We start from the raw sequence: 19,149 nt of genomic DNA on the forward strand, positions 1-19,149 counted from the left end.
GACCGAAGCGAGGAGTAGACAAACCACATCCCCTACCATGTTCACTAAAGCTTTCGGAATAGGTCTCTCCTGTTAAGAAACATGCGAAAGTTTTCGGCTGTACGAAATTAAGGTTATATCTCTGCAGAATCCACAATATTCCAAAGACTGGTATGCAGTGAATGTTTAAAATAATTTTGTTTACGTGGACTACGAAAATTTAATGGCCCAGTCGTGTTCCAAACGCCATCGTGATGGTGGCGATATGCTGTCCGTATATCAATGGTAAACCTGTAAATGCTGAAACAATAAATACCCAAAACAAGGTGGCTCTGACGGAAGGGTGTTTTGTACCTGCCCAACAAAATCCTCTCACGGCATTTTTAGGAGCGTTATTCAATAATACAAAACCTATCTTTCCACCGTTCATTTTTTGAGTATTGGATGGGATGTTTGGTACACACGGGGATATGGCACAAGGGCACTGGTCCAAGTGTATTTGGGAATCACAGTACGCCGGCTGGCTTGTACACGCAGATTACTGTTGATACTTGTACCGCAGATTACCGGCTTGTACCGCAGATTACCGTTCTGGCTGGCCTGTATTTGGGAGCCGCAGTATGCCAGCTTCAAATCCCTTAGACATCATTTCACGGCAAGTCAATCAGTTTATTTTCCAGAAATACCCATAAAGAGGTACAAGGGATAAAAGCAGACTAAACAACTTGACTGGGTACATGAACCTTTAAATTGGATTGGCGGTCTGACACAGGGAATTTTTACGCTATTAGTAGTATTAAAAAAACTGGAGGATAGAAACTATTCTATAAACAATGTAATACAATTAAAGTAGCACTATCCATATATCAAAAAAAGTAATGTGTGCTTTATAATTTGGAAACATGCAAGTTCCTCATGCTTTGAAGAGCAAACAAGTCACCATATCACACAAGAACCACTGAAAAGGGAATAATTAACAAAAAATAAGGCATCAGCACAACTGAAACATTCAAGGATATTTGTAACTTCCAATGCATAATGAGATGTTTTAAGAAATAGAAGAGAGGGTACATTTTTTTCGTTATCCTTACATCTTCACCATAAATAACGGTTTCTGTCTTTCCTATAAAAGACCTTTAAACAGAATTAGGTTGAATGTGGTTTGACTCATGCTGCAATGAAACTTATGTCTGGAACAGTTGAATCTCTTATTTAGAAGAGCGGAAGCCACGTGGAAGCGAAAATATCTTGTATAAAACAAATAAACATTTTAGAAGATGTATGTTGCTTAAAAAAGTGTACGTTAAGCTTCTGGTTTAATTTTTAGCATGACAAATTATAAATAATGCAAATGATCAGTTAAATGCTCTGTAAGTATGCCGTGGCAGGAAAGAGGCGTATCGGCATTGGTAATTGGAAGATAGAGGCAATTTTAGGCGGTCTTGGTGACTCGTGTTGGGGTATTATTTATATTTACAAAACCAGCGGATTGAGATCTCATTACTAAACGACTACCAATGACGCCATCATCTAGTACATTGGTGCGCAAATCTACTCCACAGAATATGAGAAAATAGTTTACTGATCTATTCCAAGACGTTTTAAAATGACAGTAGAAAACATGCTATGTTCCCATTTGGTAGACAACATATTGCAGATATAATTTCTGTATTAGATACGAAGGAAGAATTCGTAATTTTCGTTTACTTTGGAGAACTACGAACTTATTCGGACGTTCTGGAAACGTGTAAGTAGCTAGGAACACCGCCTCTTCATTTGAACGATCTATTATTAAAAAGTTTCTTTAAGGACCTAATTACAGCATACTTTTACTTTTTAAACCAATTGTCCAATCTTTTGGTCAGCTTAATAATATTAAAACGAGAGGAAAACTGGTTTAGAAGATCCTCTATTCGATCATTTTTGTTGCTTGCAGAACGAGCGTTCAAGCACAGAGTAGTGGTATAGGACTATAGCGTGGACGGAAGAGATTCCGAGAGGGGAACTGACAGTTATACCTGGGCAACGGTTTCTTGCACCAACGCATTAGTGGGGAAGGTAGAGGTGATATCTGCGAGATCGAGTTCATCGGATATGTGTACAGGGACCAAGGTATGCTTTGATACTTAACAGTCGACGTGTCTTGACAGAGGGTCATCGTGACTTGGCAGAATCGGTTTTTGCGCCAAAAAGAAACTATAACCTGGTTGGTTAGTGTATAAATCATTGGCCGTTTCAACACTTTTACTGTTTTAATTTGTATTCAGGCTTAGAGTGTTACCAAATGCGATCCAAAAGGAAGGCAATGAGACAGACACAACCATTGCAGCAGCCACGGCAGTCTTTATTATCAGTCATAGCGACGATAGTTATCATTATCGTCATTTTCTTCTTCAGAATAACGCTACCCGCCGGAAGGTCACCAATAAAGCGGTGTCCTCTGAACTGCACCAACTTCCTCGCCATCAAAAAATTTGTGCCTAGTCAACGACGGAAGCGTTATACCATTGAAGACCCATTCCGGGGATGCGTCCTTACACACCGGCCAAAAAGACCGTTTAGCTTCGCTACCGCTTGAGCGGCACCTCCACGTACCACGCGCCAACTTAGAACCGTGTCACTTGAAAACGTGAGGCTCTGCTTATTTCAAATCTAAAGAATATTAGCGAGATGAAGTTTATTTTGTAGGTGACCCCGCTACCGACACGTGAGCTGACAGAATGACTCAATATATTCAAAGTGAAAGAGGCTGCTTTAAACGAATAAACGACTTAGAGAAGGAAATCGAGGAGAATGTTCGGAATGAAGAATAAGATTAATTTGCCGTCGTAGAACATTACAGGGATTCAATCACTCGCATGATCGTCCGCACTTAGAGACAACTTGCAGACGCATGCCCATTGACGACTAGCAGGAGACACCAGGTCACCTCATCTCGTAAAAGAGTTAACGTTCGACTGCCGAAAATTGAGATGCAGCATTCCGATAGAGAATGTGTTCGCTAGCCTGAACTTCGGCTCCAATTCGATTAGGAAATACATAAAAAACTGTCGCTCGACAATATCGATAAGGACGAGTTGAAGTACCTGCGCAACTATCTGAAAGGGATCGCAGAAGGCATCATGAGTGGCTTATCAACAAAACCAGAGCTACCGTTTAGCCATCTAACAGAGGCAGCAGCGTTTCGGTGACGGAATGTGTTATCCCACATCATTGGCCGTTTCAACACTTTTACTGTTTTAATTTGTATTCAGGCTTAGAGTGTTACCAAATGCGATCCAAAAGGAAGGCAATGAGACAGACACAACCATTGCAGCAGCCACGGCAGTCTTTATTATCAGTCATAGCGACGATAGTTATCATTATCGTCATTTTCTTCTTCAGAATAACGCTACCCGCCGGAAGGTCACCAATAAAGCGGTGTCCTCTGAACTGCACCAACTTCCTCGCCATCAAAAAATTTGTGCCTAGTCAACGACGGAAGCGTTATACCATTGAAGACCCATTCCGGGGATGCGTCCTTACACACCGGCCAAAAAGACCGTTTAGCTTCGCTACCGCTTGAGCGGCACCTCCACGTACCACGCGCCAACTTAGAACCGTGTCACTTGAAAACGTGAGGCTCTGCTTATTTCAAATCTAAAGAATATTAGCGAGATGAAGTTTATTTTGTAGGTGACCCCGCTACCGACACGTGAGCTGACAGAATGACTCAATATATTCAAAGTGAAAGAGGCTGCTTTAAACGAATAAACGACTTAGAGAAGGAAATCGAGGAGAATGTTCGGAATGAAGAATAAGATTAATTTGCCGTCGTAGAACATTACAGGGATTCAATCACTCGCATGATCGTCCGCACTTAGAGACAACTTGCAGACGCATGCCCATTGACGACTAGCAGGAGACACCAGGTCACCTCATCTCGTAAAAGAGTTAACGTTCGACTGCCGAAAATTGAGATGCAGCATTCCGATAGAGAATGTGTTCGCTAGCCTGAACTTCGGCTCCAATTCGATTAGGAAATACATAAAAAACTGTCGCTCGACAATATCGATAAGGACGAGTTGAAGTACCTGCGCAACTATCTGAAAGGGATCGCAGAAGGCATCATGAGTGGCTTATCAACAAAACCAGAGCTACCGTTTAGCCATCTAACAGAGGCAGCAGCGTTTCGGTGACGGAATGTGTTATCCCACATTTGAGAAATACATAGAACCTCCCTAAAGTGGCCTTCTGCGAAGACTGGAACGACCTTCAGACACTCCATTAGCCTTAATCGACCAGATTTAGGGGAAATCCCCATGGTGGAGTAAGTTTCTGTAAAGGAACGTTTGACATCCACCTAAATGCAGCCGTATGGCTACAAAGGAAAGCTATACAGCTTTCTCGGAAACTATGCAGTTGAAGAAAAATTCGTCCTGGTCAACTGCGAATTCAACTGCGAAGTTTCCGAGAAAGCTGTATAGCTTTCCTGTGTAGCCGTATGGCTGCATTTAGGTGGATGTCAAACTGTCCTTTACTCCATTAGCCTGTACGGACTCACATTACATTGCTTAAGATTCTCGGTCTACACATGGAGCCCTAGCGTGTAATCTTTAGGACTGTGCCATTGCAGACTTTTTCCTATGAACTTTCCTCAACTGCAATAAGTATAACGTTAGAGAAAGCAACCGTGCACGGTACCAGGAGCGGAACGGCTGGACGATGTTTCAACGCTACTTGACCTTTTCAACGTTAAAGTATGAAGTCCGGAGATTTTTCAGTGATGACCGGATCACACACGCGTACCAGAACATAACTACCTCGGAAGCAAGTTAAGAACAACATACAAGGTTAAGAACAACATACAAGAACAACATACAAGGATAAATGTATTTTCTCTGAATCTAACGACCACTTCACGGAGGGATCAGGGTCGTCAAAGCGTCGTCAAAGGGTCATCAAAGGTGGTTTAGACCTTCCACCCTCGGCTACACGGACGGACCCATTTTGGAGTTCAGGTGCACCGTCTTGAACCTTGGACTACTTCTACCAACGCAGCTAGCTGGTTTGAGAGTAAATCGGGTAAAGATTCATCCTTCATGAAGTCGGGAACACAGATATTCGAACCCAGGCTCGCACGGTAGTGGCTCTATTCTTTTCGTCACGTCATTTGCTTCACGTGTTTTGTTATCTACTTGGACAGGAACCACCGAGTCGTCCTTCTCTGTGACAGACGTAGGCTCCTGCTCTTCACGCTCGTCTTTCGTTGGGGCGCGCGAGGCTACCTCGCAGCTGGCTCCGCCGTTGTCAACATCCTGAACGTTCGGGTGGTTGTTGACACCCGTTGCACCCAAGTGGCTCGCCGGTAGAAGTCGAAACCTGTAGCTTCGGTACGACGACTGAAAAGGTTGGTAGACGTCAGATGTAGAGAGGGGGGTCGTATGGATGGGTTGCTGGATGAACACCGTTGTGCACGATGGGGGAGGGTCGAGGATACTTTGGCTTGCCTGCAGTGCCGTTTGTAGTGCCTCTCCTGCGGTAATGAGGTAAAGGGCTAGCGGAGGCTGTTGATGGCACGATGTATGGTTTCTTGGTAAGCCCCTGCGTCCATGTAGTCTCGCTCAGGGATTCTTAGCACCCTCTGCTGCGTCACAGGTCTGACCACCGCCGTGGGAGTTGCTTCACAGCCGCTGGGTAGTGAGAGCCGTGGGTTAATTGGCGTATTCATTAGATGTTGTGGCCGTTACTACACCAGGATGGCCAATCCTGCTCTGGTGAGGGAGTGCATTACCGGCAATGGTCGCCGGGGTCAGGCCGCTCCCCAATCCCCTTTGTGCAATTCTATCAATACGCGGATTTTTTTTATCCGGTGGGAATTGTCCGGCACCGGGATTCGAAGCACGGCCCTGCTGCACGCGAGGCGGATGCTCTACCTCTACGCCATCGCTGCATCGCTACGCCATCGGACAGGCCGCCAATGGAATCTGAACCTGGCAGCGTTTAACGCGCGAACCTTATCTAGCGAAGCGAGTCTCGAGGTGTTGTTCGTGGAATTAGAGGGCGTTAAATGGGATGTAATAGGCCTTAGCGAGGTCAGGACAGCAGGCGAAGCCTTTACGGTGCTGAGAAATGGACACGTCTTATGTTACCGGGGCCTAAGAGGGAGGACAGAAGAGAACTGGGAGTGGGATTTCTACTCAATAAAATCATAGCTGGCAACACAGAAGAATACTATAGCATTAACGAAAGGGCAGCAGGTCTTGTAATTAGGCTCAATAAGAGGTACAAGCTCAAGGTGGCACAGGGCTACGCGCCCAAATCCTGCCACGACGATCAAGTAGTGGAACATTTCTATGAAGATGTGGAATCGGCAATGGCTAAAGTAAAAACACACTATACCGTAGTTATGGGGGACTTCAATGCTAAATAGGCAAGAATCAGGCTGGAGACAAGGCAGTTGGGAACTATGGTCTGGGCTGTAGAAATAGCAGGAGGGACCTACAAGTTGAGTTTGCAGAACGGAATCACCTACGCATAATGAATACCTTCTTCTGTAAACGGGAGAGTCGGAAGTGGACCTGGAGGAGCCCGAATAGGGAGCATAAAAATGAAATAGACTTCATATTATGCGATAACCCTGGCGTAGTGCAGGATGAGGAAGTACTCGGAAGGGTAAGGTGCAGTGACCACCGTATGGTAAGATCTCGAATTAGGCTACATTTGAGGAGGGACCACAACAAGCTAGTACGAAAGAAGCCGATAAATGAGCTAACAGTAAGACGTAAAGTAGAAGAATTCAGGATAGCGCTGGAGAACCGATATTCAGCTCTTAACGAGGAAGCCGAGCTTACGACACAGGAAGCCAGAGACAACATTACACGTATTATCACAGAGTGTGCAGTAGAAGTCGGGGGCACTATGGCTAGACAGGATACTGGCAAACGTTCAAAGGAGACGAAATATCTAATTAGAAAACGGCAAACCATGACACTCTGAACCGCAGCTGGGAGAATAGAACTAGCGGAGCATTTGAAGTTAATCAATAAGCGTAAGACAGCTGACATAGGAAATTATAATATGGAGATGATCGAATACGCTGTAAAGAATGGACGTAGCCTGGAAGCTGTGAAGAGGCGTCTTGGTGTGGGGAAAAATCAGATGTATTCACTTAAAGATAAGCAAGGCAATGTCATCACAAATAGGGATAAAATAGTCACAGTGGCCGCGGAGTTCTACAGGGATCTGTACAGTAGCCGGGACATCCAGGATAATGCCGAACGAGACAGTAGCTCAGAGGAGATAGACATCCTACCAGTAACGACCGAAGAAGTAAGGAAGGCTTTGAAGAAATGAAAGGGGGCAAAGCTCCTGGTGAGGATCAAATAACAGCAGACCTCTCGAAGGATGGCGGAGAAATTGTACTTAAAAAACTGGCAAACCCGTATACGCAATGCCTAATGACCACAATGGTACCGGAATCTTGGAGGAACGCGAACATCATCCTAATCCATAAGAAAGGCGACATGAAGCACTTGAAAAATTACAGGCCGATCAGCTTACGGTCAGTCGTCTACAAGGTACTTACCAAGGTAATCGCTAACAGAATTTCTGCAACCTTAGAATTTAGTCAACCTAAAATACAAGCAGGGTTTCGTAAAGGGTATTCAACAATAGACCATATTCACACGATCAATCAGGTGATAGAGAAGTGCGCTGAGTACACTGAACCCCTATATATAGACTTCATAGATTATGCGAAAGCATTTGACTCCGTCGAAACCCTAGCAGTCATTCAGGCATTACGGAAACACGGGGTAGATGAACAATATGTAAGAATATTAGAGGATATCTACAATGGGTCCACACCTACCATCATCCTCCATAAGGAGAGCAGTAAAATACCTAAAACAAAGGGTGTCAGACAAGGAGACACAATCCCTCCAATGTTATTCACAGCATGTTTACAAGAACAATTCAGAACGTTGGATTGGGAACAGGTGGGAGCAAAGGTTAATTGAGAATACCTCAGTAACCTCAGATTTGCTGATGACATTGCCTTGCTAAGTAACTCGGGGAACGAATTGCAAAGCATGCTTTCCGCACTGGACGAACAGAGTAGAACCGTGGGCCTGAAAATTAATATGCAGAAAAATAAAGTAATGATCAATAACCTCGTGACAGCACAGTGGTTTGAGATAGGTAGCGAGGCCGTGGAAGTGGTAAGCGAATATATCTACTTAGGCCAAGTTGTCGCCCCAGATCCCAATCATGAGGCAGAGATAATTAGAAGGATCAGAATAGGGTGGTGTGCATATGGCAGGCATTCTCAGATAATGAATAGCAGCCTACCATTGTCGCTGAAACAGAAAGTGTTTGACAGCTGCATCTTACCGGTACTCACCTGCGGGGCAGAAACCTGGAGGCTCACTAAGAGGGTTCAACTTAAATTGAGAACGACTCAGCGGCCAATGGAGCGTTAAATGATACGTGTAACATTAAGGGACTAGAAGAGAACGGAGTGGGTCAGGGAACAAACACGTGTTAAGGACATATTAGTAGAGATTAAGAAGAAGAAATGGACGTGGGCAGGGCATGTAATGCGAAGGCAAGATAACCGCTGGTCATTAAGGGTAACAGAGTGGATCCCTAGAGAAGGCAAGCGTAGCAGGGGGCGGCAAAAAGTTAGATGGGCAGATGAGATTAAGAAGTTTGTGGGGATAAATTGATCACAGTTGGCACAGGACCGAGGTGATTGGAGAATAATGAGAGAGGCCTTTACCCTGCAGTTGGCGTAGATAGGCTGATGATGATGATGGTGATGAGTCTCGCTCAACTTCATCATGGTTCAGAAGCTCGAGTATTTTTTCTGTCTCGTACAGTGACGCGTTATTGCTCTCGAGCCGATCAATTGCCGCTTGAAGTCCATGCAGATGCTACGAGGCGGCTTCCAGAAGATCCGTCGCTGCCCTGAGCAGTCGGGTACCACCGCCGCGAATGATATGCTGCAACCAGCGTTGCTTATCAATCGTACGCATTCGTTCAGTCGTAACTAGGCGGTCAGGGACAGCAATGCTGACCTCCGGCTGACGGCGGGGCTTAGCAGCTTAAACCGCAGTCAAAGGAGAATGGTTCTGCAAACCTCATGCCGGAGGGGACGTAGGTGGTCTCCTTCGTCACGTGCTGTCGTCTTCCCGGGTGTCAAGGCACCAAAAAGTTATGGAAAAACAACGCAAGTCAGACCTGGTACATGGCTGTCCTTATGGAGGACGATAACTTTAATCTCACGGTCTGCACGATGATGAGGATGATGACTGGCGTATAACCAGAGAGAAATGCATAGCCAGCGAGGGATTTTACGCTACTCAAGGGCTGGGGGCCAGCACTCCTTTGGGAATTAGTGGAGCCCTGAGCAATGTGTCGCCTTGTGAGGCCAATCCTACCGCAACTTCGATTTTGCCTGCTTCATATTACCAGAGGGTGTTGCTGCGACAAACCACGCTTTTATGGCGTAGTGAAATGAAGGCAGTAGAGAGAACACTTCATCACCTGAAACAAACCCCGTTTCATTAATACCGCAGTTGTTTAGGGGTTGGGGGGGGAACAACATCGTTATTTGCCGGCTAAAAGGTCATGGTGGCTCTCACTCCCTCGCTAGAAGGGGGGTGCCGGCCGCGACTGCTGGCGTGTGATCGCCGCCAGCGCAAACTGCGCGGTGGCTTTCTGTGCGTCCTTGTCTGTCTCGCGCACCGCACGCGCGAGATGGGGCGGTAGTATGTTCGTTTCCGATTCCGCGTCGTTGCACTCCCACATCATGTGGGTCATGGTCGCCCTCGCGGCCCCGCACACCACGCACTGGTCCGTGATGAATCGTTCGGGCGTGACATGCACGGCCCACACCGGGGTCTACGTCGCTCCCACTTGGAGTTGTCGGAGGAGCGCCGCCTCCTGCCGGGTGAGGTGCGGGTGCGGCGTAGGGAAGCGTTTACGTTGCTCCCTGTGCCATTCCAGGACCCCTCCATACTTTGTAATCGGGGCGGGCTCCTGTTCTTCCACCCCCTCGTCTTCTGCGTTGTCGTTGTCGTTGTCTCTGGCGTCGTTGTTTTCCTTGGCCGCACGTGGTGACGCGGCGCGTGGGCCGACGGGGCGTCCGGTTAGCGCCCTCGCCGCCCTGTCCGCGTCCTCGTTGCGGTTGCGAACGGGTCCCACGCTGCCCATGTGGGCCGGGAACCATCCTAAGGTTATCGGCGTCCGCGAGTCCAGGGCTCCGCACACCTTCACTGCGTTCGCACACACTTCGTTCCTTGCGAAACCGGCGATTGCCTCCCTCGAGTCACTTAGCACCGTCGTACATCCTCTGGCGGGTACCGCCAGCGCTATGGCCGTTTTCTCCGCCTCCGTGGCCGTCTGGACACGCACGCTGCACGCCGCGACGACTCTGCCGGTGGTTGCTTGCACGACCGCCGCCGTGTAGGCACGTCGGCGGTTGTCGGGGTATCGGGCCACGTCGACGTAAATGGCGCCGGCGTGGTCGTCGTAGGTCTCTGCCAGGGTGCGAGCCCTGGCCAGGCGACGCTCATGGTTCTGTGTTGGATCCATGTGCCGTGGGATCGGTGCGACGCGGACGCTGTCGCGGGCCTCGCGCGCCAGCGGCAGCCGTCTCTTGCTCTCCCGCAGCCTCGTTTCGTGTCCTACCACAACAAGGATGGCCCTGCCCGTGCGCGTGGTGTCCAGTCTGGCTATCTGCACCGTTGCTTGTGCCTCTATGATCTCGCTCAGCGTGTTGTGCAAGCCTAAGTCGAGCATTTTCTGTGTATTTGTGTGGGTGTATAAGCCAAGCGCAGCTTTGTATGCCCGGCGTATGAGAGCGTCTAGCTTATTGCGTTCGGCCGTGGTGCAGTTGTGAAAGGCGGCCACGTACGCCAGATGGCTTATGACGAATGACTGGAGCAGCCTGAGCGTGCTGCGTTCCTTCATGCCGGCGTGCCTGTTGGCAATCTTCTTGACGAGGCGGAGTGGTCAGATTGCTTTGATTTGCAGTTGCTTGACGGTGTGAGCATTGCGTCGGTGTTCGTGGATGTGTAGTCCGAGGACTCTGATGGTCACTACCTCGGGTATGGCCGAGCCGTCGCCCGTGTGCACTTGGATGTTTGCCGCCTTCCCGTTCGTGGGGCTTCGCGGGGCCTTCAGGATTAGTAGTTCCGACTTGGCTGGGGAGCATTGCAGCCCCGTTCCCTCGAGCTGGTCACCGCGCACTGGAGCGATATCTCCGTCGCTGCCGCCCGGCAGCGACGCAGAGGCTAGGGATGTTCGGCGAAGATGCTTGTCATGCAAGGTGATAGTAATACCCATCACGCCCGGTGGAGTGACCCCACTTGCCACGAAATGGCGCCACCGCCTCGACGGCGGTGTAGTACAGGGCACGCGGCCGCGCAGCACGTCAAGTCCCGAGGTCCCGAACATGGGACCGGTGGCGCTGCTGGCGCCGTTAACAATGCCACCCGCTGAAGAAAATGGCAAAAATGGTCGGGACATCCTTGCCTGTACGTGTGGGGAACGCGTGTTTCCATGTTGTTTAAAAGAGCTAACACTCGTTACCGTGATAACGTTAGTCCTAAGACACACATATTTGTTTGCCAGAAGTTATGTCAGGGCGACGAGCGTTCATTTTAGAGGCGACTGCATCTCATTCACTCGCCTTGTTCCTCCATACGGCGTTGTTGTTGTCCGTCACACCCCTCCCCCATTCTCCTCGCCGCGCGAGCTGCGCTCTCCGCCGCTCACCCCCTCTCCTCTCCGATAGCGAACACTCTCTCACGAGGGGCATTGGATTGGATTCGATTGGGTTGGCTTGGCTTAGATTGGCTTGGCTTGGATTAGATTGGATTTGGATTGGATTAGATTGGATTAAAGTGGACTGTGTTGGATTGGGTTGCGTCATAGCCGCGCCACGTTGTGTCATAGCAGCGGTCGTTCCAGCACCGGCGTTCCGATTTCCATCGATGCGTTGAATGGAGCCTAACAATTCTGCTATCGCCCCCTCAACCGTAACAAGCACCCAACACTGTGATAACAGGAATGCGAGCACCACTGAAGACAAAGCTGCGAAGCGGCGTGAACGTGATGCTTAAAGCAAAGGATTGAAGCGAGCAGCCGATTCCGAACTTCGTAAACGTATTACCGAACGGAAACGGTTGAAGCGAGCAGCCGAAGCTGAACTTCATCAACGTGAAGCCGCTGCCGTACGCTCCAGTTATGCCGCGTGTAAATAAATACATCATACGCGTTCCTCACACGTTTCACGCAATTAGAGAATCAACCCGACGGAAACACCAAGCGAACCCCCAAGATGCGTCCCATCTTTATTTGATTTGCACTCTACTGCGCATGCGCGTCTCTTCAGCCCCGTCAGTGTTTGGCCTGACGTCAGGGAAGTCCACTATAATTAAAAGAAGTAGTTAGGCGGCGCCCGCTTTTGAACCCACGACTCTCTGGCCGCAATGGGAGGTACGTGGCACTCTTCACACTGCGCTACAAACCGAGACGGGAGCACGTGCTACGAAGGTGCATTATGTCCTTCACTAATTCTAACTACGTCAAGAAGCTGCTGATACAACGAAGGCACGCGAAGCTGAACGTCAACGGAACGACGAACTGAAAACGTCTGAGGAGAATGTTGAAGTTCCGGTTAGAAAGCTGTGGCGGGAAGCGCCACGCGCATTGCAGCTCAACCAGAGATAAGGACGAAATGGGCAGGCAGTGGGGTAAGAGTGTCAGTACGCAATAAAGATGAGAAACAGGAGGTGTTCGATTAGGTAACGCGGGTGTCAGTCTGTTGGCTGTCTCTGCATTTCTCTACATTTCTATACATTTCTATGTCTCTACATGGGGGTTCACACTACGTTCCCATTCGTGCTCTCATAAATGAAACATCATAACGGGAACACAATTGAATCTACACGGAACTCCCATGATGCTTCGCATCCTCCTTATGATACCCCAAGGGAAGATGGTGTATTTTTATTTTTTTAGAGCAGCACAATTTCACTCCAATAAACCTGTTCTTTATCTGCAAGAATCTGCGTCGTCTTTGTATTCGTGACATCTGTTGGAGGTGCTGGGTACACGCACCCTAAGCCCTCGTCAAGCCAACTGCAAGCCCAACTCATGTCAGCCGCCGACAGCAAGGTACTTGGCGATTTCAATGCGGCGCATACTACGTGGGGGTACAAATTCTGCTCGAAAAGAGGTAGGCAACTAGCTAGCCTCATGGATCAGCACAATTTAGCCTTGCGCAATGAACCAGGCACTCCAACACGAATGGGTACTAGCTCTGCCAGAGATACCACGCCTGACCTGTCGCTCTTGGCAGGTATCCTGGACGCTTCGTGGCCGAACACAGGAGTGAACTTGGGGTCCGACCACGACGTCCTGAAGATCACAGTAAGGGGCCCCGCCTTCAGGGCGAAGTTCAGAATTGCACGAATAACGAACTGGGACAACCTTAGGAAGGAACAGGAGGAGGGGGTAGAAGAGACAACGACGGAGAGCAAGCCCTACGAGCACTGGGAAGAGGAGCAAATCACCTTGGTAGAAAAACACACCGAGAGAATTGCAACCACAAACCAAACCCCACGTGTCGACGCAAAACTGGCACATCTCTGGCAAGCTCGGCGAAGTCTGACCAAACGCTGGAAACGGCAGCTACACAATAGAAAGCTCCGCAAGAAAATCCAAGCAGTCAACAAACAGTCTGCGGAATGCGCTGCGGAGCTATCCAGGGAGAGCTGGCTCAGCCTGTGCGACGAACTTCAGGGAACTCTATCGGCTCGAAAGACGTGGCAGCTCCTTAGACACCTTATAGATCCAGTGACAAGCAAGGGTGAGACAAACAGAAATATGACGAGAACGTTGAACAATTATAATGGCGATGTAAAGAGGCTCTTTGGGGATCTTAGAGACAAATACCTCAAGACGGACAGGAGTGTACAGCGGCCAGGATCTTATCGGGGAGCACCCAACGAGACGCTGGACAAACCGTTCACCGACTTTAAGCTTAAGGTGTCAATTGCCGAGAGCCGTCAGAATAGTGCCCCGGGTCCAGATACCATCACGTATAGGCTGCTTAAAAACTTGAGCGACGGAGCAAAGAAGGACCTCTTGCGGCACATGAACGAGGCCTTGGTGAGCGGCAACCTACCGAGGCGATGGAAGGAGGTTCATACCGAAGCCCGGAAAGTCCCCGCACATTGCTAATCTAAGGCCCATTTCCCTCACCTCTTGTGTGGGTAAAGTGATGGAGCGGATGATGCTAAATAGGCTGCAAAAGCATCTAGAAAACACCGATCAGATGCCGGATACCATGTTTGGATTCCGAAAGCGCCTCGGAACGCAGGACGTGTTGCTACAAATAAAAGAGGAGGTCATGAAGCAGGCCACGAGACGTTCGCGCAGAGCCATTTTGGCGCTTGACCTCAAGGGCGCATTTGATAACGTCTCTCACGCCAGCGTCCTATCGAACCTCCAGGGCACCGGATGCGGAGAACGGGTTTACAATTATGTACGGGACTTCTTGACTGACCGCCAGGCGAGAATCCAAGTGGGGGAAAAGGTATCCCCTCCTGTGAAACTGGGTAGCCAGGGGACCCCCCAGGGATCCGTCTTGTCACCCCTTTTGTTCAACATGGCGCTCCTGGGCCTGCCAAAGGCGCTCGGAGCGATCGAAGGATTGGGGCATGCGCTATATGCCGACGATATCTCGCTCTGGACGACGAAAGCAGGCTCTTTAGGATGGATCCAAGACACGCTGCAGGCAGCCGCAGATGTTGTGGACAAATTCGCCAAAGGGTGTGGCCTTAGATGCTCCCCATCTAAATCAGCACTGGTGATCATCCGGCCAAGGGCGCCTAAGAAACAAAAAGAGGACATAAAAGTCAGCCTAGAGGGCAAAGACATCCTCCCACGCCCCAGCACAAAAATTCTCGGATTAGTCATCCAGGCCGACAACAGGGCATCTATACCCGTTGCGAAACTAAAGCGCACGTCGGAACAAATCCTTCATATGCTCCGACGGGTGGCGTCAAGAACCCGAGGCCTCAAGGAGAGGGACACACTTAGGCTCGTCCAAGCCTTTGTGGTAACCAGAATAACATATGTAGCACCTTACCTCCCCCTGAACAAAGCAGACACGCAGGTGCTGAACGTCATCATCCGCAAAGCCGTCAAGCAAGCCATTGGAGTTCCTATGAGCGCGTCTACATGCAAACTCTTGGAAATGGGCTTGCATAACTAGGTCGACGAGCTCATTGAGGCCCATCTCGCCAATCAGAAACAAAGGCTGAGCCAAACAAAAGCGGGCAGACGCATCTTGCAGAAAATCGGCTGGAAGGCGACGCTATATGAGAACAGAGACCAGCTGCGAGATGAATGGCTGGAAGCCATCAAATCCAAGCCCATCCCCAAGAACATGAACCCAGCGTACCATGGCGGCAGGCGGGAGGCAAGAGCTCGTGCTCTCAGCAGGCTTCTGGCAAAAGAAGAAGGGGCTATCTTCACGGACGCCTCAATGAATGACGGTACGAACCGGTCAACAGCAACGGTGACAACCACGAAAGAGCTGCTGACGTGTGCATTCGCTGTAGTTCAGAGCATTGAAGAGGCAGAGGAGCTGGCGATTGCTCTGACCCTTACTCTACCGGACAAGACCAAGGTAGTTACAGATTCCCAGCAAGCCTACAGAAGCTTCCAGTGCGGCTGGGTGTCCCGGTTGGCCCTCCGAGTGCTCAAGGGGAAGAAACCTCCGAAGGAAAGCGTAGAATTAGTGTGGGTACCGGCCCATTCTGCGGTGGAGGGTAACGAGTTTGCCCACCAGCAGGCCCGAGCACTGACTTACCGGGCCACGTCCACAGCAGAGGCAAAAAACCAACCATTGCTTATCTACAGTGAAATAACCACTTATTACAGGCACGACAGGAGGACGCTACCAGCACCCCACGCAGCACTCACGAAGGAACAGCAAACCATATACCGGCAAATCCTGACAGAGTCCTTTCCGCACCCCCGTCTACTCAACCGCATGTTCCCAAACCAATTCGAAGAAGCTTCCCAATCTGTAAAAAACTAGGCACTCTCCAGCACATGATAAGAGAGTGTAGGTTTAGCCCGAAGCACCCGCCCCCCTTACCCGAGTCTCGCCCCACCAACCCCATTCTATCCTTTAACGAAAGATGGAGGATCTTGCTGACCAGCCCCGCCCTGGAGGATCAGCTACTACTTGTCACCAGGGGCCAGGCGGCGAGAGCAGCATATGGATTCCCGTGAACGAACGACTCTTAAATAAAGTTTCTTCTCACTCTCTCTCTCTTCAGCCAGAGTTTGGTCTGCTTCCGGGTAAAGTAAAGAAAGAAGACGTCGTGACAACCACTAAGATTATCGCACGCACCATGACCAGCGCTTCCAATCCTGCCCTCATTCCTCAGCAACCCCGGGAGTGCCCATCATTCCATGGTTCATCTTTACAGGACCTCGAAGACTGGTTCGACCAAGTCGAACGGGTCAGGCTGCTCAACCGATTAGACAACGCCGATACACTAAGGCACGTGTTCTTATACCTTGAATACTCAGCACGGATCTTGTTCGAAAACCATGAGAGCTCCCTAGAGTCTTGAAACAATTTCCGAACACAATTCATAACGACATTCACCACGGTTATGCGATAAGAGCGGGCCGAAGTCTTGCTGCACACGCGGACACAACACCCTAACGACATTGTTGTGTTCGCCGAAGATATGAAGAGGGTCTTCAAGCGAGCTGACCATTGTATGGAGGAAGAAACAATTTACGTTTCTTAATGCGCGCTGTAAAGGAGGAACTGTTTCTTGGACTTGCCCACAGCCCACCCAAAACCGTCGCCGAATTTGTGAGCCAAGCCAGCACAATTGAGGAGGCTCTCGAAATTCGTGCTAAGCAGTATGAGCGCAACTTTGTATGCGCGGCCAATGATAACTACTTCGACAAAAGTGGATTCCGGGAGATAGCCTACGTGAGACTATCCGCGGAATAGTGAGGGAGGAGCTGCCGAAACTTCTCCCCATGCCGCCGCAGCCGCAAGTCACTTCCCTTACCGATGTGATTAGGCAAGAACTGCAGCAAGTGCTGGGAACCTCAAAAACGTAAGAAGCACCCCGCGAGCCAGCCGCAAGCCATGTCCTATGCGGCTGCTGTCCGTCGATTTCGCCCACCTGCAGCCTATCCTCACGAGTCCTCATACCGTCGTCTGCGGCCGCCGGCCAGACCACCTGCGGTAAACCCTCCGCCCCAATGAAGACCGGTGGCGAACGGCAGATAATCGTCCGCTGTGGGGAAGGGGGCAACATTTACCAGCTTGGTTGGCGAGGGTTCTCCGTCTATGCACCACGTCAGCGAACCTGCCAGCACCCTACTGAAATAGAAGACTACCTGTTCAACATCAACCGAGGTCCAGCGCACTTCAACCGTTCACCGTCGCCCTACCCATACCAATCGCCGAGCCGCTGTAGCAATGCTGACTTCGCATGTGGAAGGTCCCCCGGCCCACGTAGGGGAACCTGAAAGCAGCAACTTATGGAGGTGAAGTTGCAACACGGCGGAAAAACGAAAACCCTCCAACGACGCAAAGATTCGTGGAAGACAATGATCCATGACGTGCCCTCAGCCGGACGACCTGATCTATTCTTGACGTGACTCCCGTACACGACGACAACAACACGGCGCGACACGTACACGACATGACTGAACCTGCCGCTGAGAATACGACGAACACGACGACGCATAGTTCCCGACTGTCAACACGTACAAGCAGAGATACGACGCCACGACTTACCCCGAACTCGAGGAAGGCGGCCTCCGACGTTCAGCTGTCCATTGACCACTTTTATCTAGCCACCCTCATAGATACGAGAGCCGACTACATATTAATGAGCGGACCATTTGCGTCTAACCTGAAGAAAGTTATGACCAGATGGGACGGTCCGCACATACGCACAGCAGGAGGCCACCTCGTGACGCCAAGTGGAACGTGCACATCGCGTGTCACCATAGACGGCGCAACGCACCCTGAGGCGTTCGTCACTTTGCCTAACTGCTCCCAATACGTAATTCTTGGAATGGAATTTTTGACGGACACCAGAGCAATAATTCATCTGCAGACCCAGTCGATAAATTTTTCTCCCTATCACTCCATGACGCCAGAACCGAACCACGAACACCGTGCTGCTGTAAGGATCGCCGATGATCACGTCATCATGCCACCCCGTGCAAGCTTGATGATCACCGTCTAATGTGAAGATGCTGCACCTGACGCCGGAGCTATCGTAGAGAGTGACCAAAGCTTGCTTCTGGACCGCGTTGTGTCCGCCGGAAGAGGCGTCGCGCGCTTTAAGTAATGTAAATCCATCATTTTTGACTAATTTCACTGAGCATTACTAGCATCTGAACAAGTCCGCGGTAATTGCGTTCCTCGGAGAAACGAAAAAACAAGTCAAGTGATCGCGGTCGCCAAGTTTCAACGCGCACATGCAGATACTTTGAAGCTGCCGCATCATTTCAACGTGAATCCCGCGCTACCACAAGAACAACGAGGGAAATTATCGGATTTGCTGCTTCGCTACAGCGAGGGTTTTTCGTCTAACTCAGAATTACGTCACGCACCTCTAGCCAAGCACCAAATTATAACCGAAGATGAAGCCCGAAACAACCGGCAGTGACCGTACCATGTATCTTCATACGAGCGGGAAATCATCCCTACACAAGTCGAAGACATGCTCAACGACTACATTATACAGCCACCGAAAAGCCCCTGAGCTGCTCCGGTCGCACTCGTGAAGAAAAAAGACGGCGTATGGAGGTTCTTCGTTGGCTTCCGGTGACTGAAAAAAATTACCAAATAGGACATTTACCCCTTGCCAGGAATCGACGACGCCTTCGACCACCTTTGTAATGTAAAGTGCTTCTGATCAATAGATCGGAAGACAGGCTACTGGCAAATTCAAGTTGACGAGAGTCATCCAGAGAAGACTGCATTATAACCCCTGACACCCTACACCAGTTCAAGGTGAGGCCGTTTTGGCTGTGCACGGCGACACCAACGTTTAAAAGAATCATGGACACGGTGCTCGCTGGCCTGAAGTGGCACACTGCCTCGTGTACCTCGGC

The sequence above is a fragment of the Haemaphysalis longicornis genome, unplaced genomic scaffold (assembly GCF_048455015.1).
Source record: "Haemaphysalis longicornis isolate Haplotype H1 unplaced genomic scaffold, Haemaphysalis longicornis Haplotype H1 scaffold_32, whole genome shotgun sequence".
Taxonomy (NCBI): Eukaryota; Metazoa; Arthropoda; class Arachnida; order Ixodida; family Ixodidae; genus Haemaphysalis; species Haemaphysalis longicornis.